Source organism: Lactuca serriola, chromosome 3 (assembly GCF_051521515.1).
Source record: "Lactuca serriola cultivar US96UC23 chromosome 3, Lser_US96UC23_V15, whole genome shotgun sequence".
NCBI lineage: Eukaryota > Viridiplantae > Streptophyta > Magnoliopsida > Asterales > Asteraceae > Lactuca > Lactuca serriola.
Window position 1 is genome coordinate 246,598,627 of NC_136410.1, and position 6,391 is coordinate 246,605,017.

The following is a 6,391-nucleotide window of genomic DNA, read 5'->3' on the forward strand; positions in this document are numbered from 1 at the left end:
TTGTGTTTCACTTTGCATGTTTTGACTTCCCGAATAAATTGGGTTATTCTTCCGGAATGACTAAGTTATTCAAACCATCCACAGTCGGTCATATTTTGGAAGTAGATATGAATTAAGACTGTCATGATGGGTTGTAGAGGTCTAAGGTGTTGGACAAGGCTACAACAATCATGAGTGCTCATAAGTTCTGAGTATTGGATTCAACCCGCGCTCATTGGAATCGCTTCATGGATTTTATCACGAGTGATCATGAGACGATAATATCTTATATTCTTAAAACCTAGAGATATGAGTTGTTACTATGAGTTGATAGTACATTGATTGCACGAAACCGCATTTGGTAACTCTGTGCTATAAAACGTGCTTTTGTGTATGACTCAACAAGTAGTAGAACAAGCCATATGAATCGAAGTTTATCCGTTCCTTTTACCTTCGGGATAAAAGCGATATCTGTGGGCCCCTCGATGATTTGATGATGACAAATGGAAGTGCTCGGCCGGGCCAGGACTGATTTGATTTGTTCAATTAGTCAGTCGTCATAAATCGGAAATCGGGAAACAACAAATGGACAGAGAGAATGATTATAATCCATGTCTCAGTCCATATGATATCTAGAATGGAGGAATATATGATCCCTTATCTAATGGACAAGTCACTGACAAAGGTCAGAGTTCATCGACAAGGTCAGAGTTCGACAGAAGCTTTTGAGAGCTACGATTGCCGGTTGGTTCCTGAAGTCATACGCAATAATAGTTTTAGACTTATCCAAGTGGGAGACTGTTGGATTAATGTCTAAGTCCATAACTATATTTGGTAAGACTTGACCCGACCCGGCATGGTCCATTTGGGTTGCATACCATCATGCACTTGGATGAGAGAAATAAGACACTTATGGTTATTAATATATTATAAGTTCTAGTATATTAATAATAAGAATAATAAGATTATTTAATTAGTATTGATCAAGAATTAATCTAGGATTAATTAAGTGATCAAAAGAAGACTAATTAAATATATGGGTTGATTGTGTAAATCATCCATACTTGTATAGTGGGCTAATGCTCCATGGATAATCAAGTTGGGCTAAAACCCATAGGATGGTCCATGGATGCTCCATGGTGTATTTGAACCCATGGATCCAAGGAAATGGAAAGTCATGACAATTAGGGTTTTCCCTAATTGTATAACTATATAAGCATCTTATTATTGAGGAAAAATCGGCCACTAGAGATAGTGAAGAAAGGGCTAGCCGATTTTGAAGAGTGTAGAATTCTCTCAAGTTATTCTAAGTGTTTTGATGATTGTGATTCCATTTGAGGTGTCACACTTGGGGCACTAGGCACTCAAGCTTCATGAAGACATTCTACACCAAAGAGGTATGTATTCTATCTTGCTATAGTTATTGTTTTATATGCTAGATTAGGATAATACCTTGGAAGTTCTTATTTGCATGTATAATAGAGAAAACATAGATCCAAGGTATTTAGGGTTGCATGTACACTTAGGAAGTGTTAGAATGCTCAAAACCCAACAGTGACACCACCACTTTTCTTTTATAATTCACAGTAACTTTTAATTTGAACCGTTAACCAATAATATTTTGCGACATCCTGCATTGGTTTTTTAACCGGTCATCATAAAACCTCCACGTCATAAAATTGATCATCATGTCTTCCTCAATTCCCGTGAAGATCATGAACCATCATGTCCGTCGGATCTTTTGTTATTCCCAAACGGATAAGAACTGCCACATTTTTTGAACTGTGAGCAAGGACATCTTGTTGTTTCAACAACAAGATAACATCATTCCTTCTCTTTGAGTTAAGGCTCATTCGCTTTTGGGATTGGAAAGCGATATCAAATGCCAGACTTTGCGAAATCATGATTTCGAGTTGGTATTACCCTAAACCTTAAGGATTCCAGTGCAATAATGTGCCAAAAAATGAGTAAGAATCAAATTAAAAAAATGTGCGATTAGTGATATCAAATTGCGTTTGATATGAAAGTAGTTGGATCCCGGGTAAAGATCTCTTCATTCGACATCAAGAGAGATGTCAAACTTCTTGCATGGTTTCTGGTGAATTACAAGCAAATACTTATTAATAAGCATCAAATGACTTCTTTTTCATTAGCTTCGAAAGGTAGGCTCAATTTTGCTCAACACCACATCTTAACATAAGTGTGATTTTATTGAACAAAATTACGTAGATGACTAGTGTAGTCAAGAAGAAGTATGGTTGGATATGTTTTGAAATAACAAAAAGTCAGGAGATATTCATACGGAAATCACATTCCAAAAACAATTACGAATTGGATTTTGTTGGGCAAAAAATGAGTTGGTCTTAGAACATTTCATTAAGATCACACATGTCAAATGGAATATGATTTTGAATATCGAAAAGGTACTAAAACAAGTGTTTCGTTATAATCTTGACAAAAATGTTCACTGTCAATTCCTTGATTAGTTGGAGTTTTTTGGGTTTCACCATCATCACGAAAGAATGATTCAGGATTATAAACACAGAGTGTTGCAATATCTACATTCTGGTAGTTTTAGACCAGAGATGTCAAGGATATGCAGTGGAGTGTGTGATGATGAAGAAGTTATTGTGAAAAGATTGGTTAAAGAAACTCATTGTATCTCTGCGAAATATATGGACATTGCATAAATCTCTTTACTCAATATGAGAAGAGAAATGTAGCTCTTTAACTAATGTGAATATAACCTAATTGGGAAGGAACATTCGTAATGAGAGTTCCATTAAGGCTTCGAACACATAAAGTCTATAAGGCTTGAGGTCGACATACAACAACACGCTTTTAGGGATGCTTAACTAGTACAATAGTTTGAAAAAATACATGTCCCTTAGATAGATGTGATCACGGAGCATGCACCTCAGCAGTACGTCATTACAATGAGACATGAAGAGTTAAGCAAAATATGATATAAAAAAATCTTTATGAGGTTTTGTTTTTGAAAATAAAATTACAAAAATAAGAAAATCTTTTTGGATTTTTTTCGGAAAACAAATACAAAAATAAAAGAGAAAATCTTTTTGGATTTTTGAATTTTGAAACAAAATAAACGAAAACAAACTTGTAAAATGTTACCCAGTGACGTTCGATGTAGTAAGTAGCAACTCCCAAAGATATTGCACATCGAACAACTTTTTCACCCACAAAGAGAATTCGCATCAAAATTGTTAAGAGGAAATGCAAATGCGAACGGATGCGAACGCTGAACTGGAATAGTAACCTATGAACGTTTCAGAAAAACACCAATCGAATTGACATCTTTTTGGTCAAGAAGAATCTGGAACATAACTTGCTTCGATCATCCACAAACCATTCAAATTCCTTAAAAAATACTTCTCATCTAAAGGTTTTGTAAAAATATCTGCAAGTTGATCCATTGTTTTCAAAAAATGGACCTCAATGTTCCCGTCTTCTACATGGTCTATTATGAAGTGATAGCGAAGAGCAATGTGTTTGTTTTTCAAATGTTAGAATGGATTATGGTAGATGTGAATGGCACTTTGTGAGTCACAATGCAAAGAAATTTTCTGCATATTTATTACATAATCATGTAGTTGGCTTTGTATCCATATAACTTGAGATGTGCAAGCTACAACATCCACATACTCTGCTTCTATTGTCGAAATCGAAACGCACGTTTGTTCCTTCGATTTACAGCTCAAAATCTTTCCATCCAACAGTTGACATTCGCCTGTCGTACTCTTTCGATCATGTTCACAGCCACCTAGATCTGCATCTGAGAATGCTTGTATAAAGAATATTGTATTTGCTAGATACCATAGGCCCAATGAAACTGTTCCTTTGAGATAGCGAAAAATATTCTGCACAATAATGAGATGAGGTTCGCTTGGTTTCGATTGGTACCAAAAACAGTTACACACAACAAACATGATATCAGGCCGACTTGCAGTTAAGTACAAAAGCGAACCTATCATGCTTCTATATGTTGTTAAGTCCACTACTAGCTTGTCAAACGAAGGGTTCGAGAGAGTTCCAATTGCCATAGGTACTTTCACTTTAGTGTTATTTGTCATCCTAAATCTTTTAAGCAGGTTGCACATATATTTTTCTTGATTAATAAAGACGCCATCCTTTCTTTTTTCGAATATGTAAACCCATAAAAGTTGTAATTTTTCCCATAATGCTCATTTCGAACCGGCTTTTCATAAGCTCCTCAAATTCCTTAGATAATATACGGTCAGTCGAACCAAAAATTATATCATCGACATAATTTTTAACAAACAGTAGGTGATCCCCAACTTTTTTTCAAAATAATGTGGGATCAACTGATCCTTGTTTAAATTTAGCAATTTCCAAAAAATTAGTCAAGGTTGTGAATCAGGCTTGATGTGCTTTTTTCAACACATAGTCTGCCTTATCTAAAAGATAACAGTAATCATGATACTTATGATTGACAAAACCAGGTGGTTGTTCGACATAGACTGTTTCCTCCAAAACTCCATTGAGGAATGCACACTTGACGTCCATTTGATACACATCGAAATCTTTATGCGTTGCATAAGCAAGAAAAATTTGAACAACCTTAGTCTTGCGACAGGGGAAAAGGTTTCCTTATAGTTGATATCTTCTTGTTGAGAGTAACATTTATAGACTAATCTTGCTTTATTTCGAATCACATTGCATTCTTTATCAGTTTTATTTTTGAAAATGAATTTTTATCCATTTAACGAAACATCCTTTGGTTTAGAAATTAACATCTAAACTTTGTTTCGTTAAAATTCAGACAGTTAGATTGCATTGCAACGACCCAATCTGAGTGTTCTAATGCAACATTTATTGTTTCTGGTTCAAGTTTTGAAATGAACATGTTAAACGTAAAATATTCCTAATGAACATTAAGCACATCATTTTTGTCTTGAATTTGTGCATGTATCAAAACTCCACCATGTGGATCACCAAGAACCTGTTCCTTTGGATGATTGGTCCATTGGTGTATATGTAGGATCAAAATCTAAAGGTTCATCTTCGAATACATCATCCTTTTCTGAACCTTGTCCTGCATTGAAATGTTTTTCAGTGACATCATGAAACTCATTAGTTTGGAAATTTAGATTATCAGGATTTGATCCACATTCATCCACTTGGCTCCCCCTCAACTAATGGATTTGAGTTTTGATGCTCCCCCTCAACGTCAACATGGTCTAGCACATGCTCCCCCACGACTTGAGATGTAGTTCGCACATGACCCCCCTCAATAGTTGAATCTTGATTGTCATCATGTAATGTTGAACTCAAGTGCCCCCTCCACTTGAGCATCTGTCGAAACCGATACTCGTTTGACATTTACCCTTGAAGTTAATGTAGAATGTGTGTCACCTTCTTCCTATGTAACAATCGAATCATCTTAATGTTTCGATACTTTAGGAACATGATTATCATCAGCATGGTTTTCAAAATCAATCGACCTATCTGGAATACCAAAATCAAATAATAATCAATATCATAAGAATTCATGAATTCATAACCATCATTGTTTCAGAAATGATTGGCTTTTTTACGAAAGACTCTTCGACTCTCTTGACGTAATAGTCATCGAAATTAAGATTGAAAGTTTCTTCAAACTTTCTCGTTCGTTTGTCCAACACCCTATAGGCAACATAGTTGTGTGAATATTCCAAGAAGATTCCTTCAATAGCTTTCGATTGAGACATAAAAAGATTATCATTGAGATTCATGATGAAATATCTGCACCCAAAAACATGAAAGAATTTAACACTAGGTTTTCTTTTGTTTATTATCTCATAAGGTGTGATGTTGAAACGAAGATGCCATAACCAGCTAAGATCAGAGGAAGCTTTTTAAAAGTAGGCACACAGAAGGAACTCCAACAATAGGTTTCATGTCGAGCGTGACCATGTCTCCTTTTATTTTTGATTGAAGCAAAATCTCCTTTTTTTCTTTATTAGAGATAATGTTTCCTTCTTCATCAAAAACAACTTGATTTCCAGTGCCCACAACAAGTTGCAAAATGTAACACCGTAAATTTCAAAACAATTTTTCACATTTTATAAAAACACAATTCGTTTAATCATTCATAAAAACATCGATGTTTGAAACTCAATCCATGCCATACAAAAATCCCAAGATCTCATATCATAAAAATCCTGTCTGTGTGTACTGATCAAGCCGACGCCTTCCCACGATCATCACTAGTACCTGAAACAAATAACACTAACACTATAAGCACAAAGCTTAGTGAGTTCCCCAAAATACCACATATAACACATATTAGCCACTCGAGGCTATAACTCTGTGGGTCTGTGCACCTAAACTCTGTGAACCCTCAGGTTCTAACTCTGATAAACATGCACAACATAAATCACATAGAAGAATT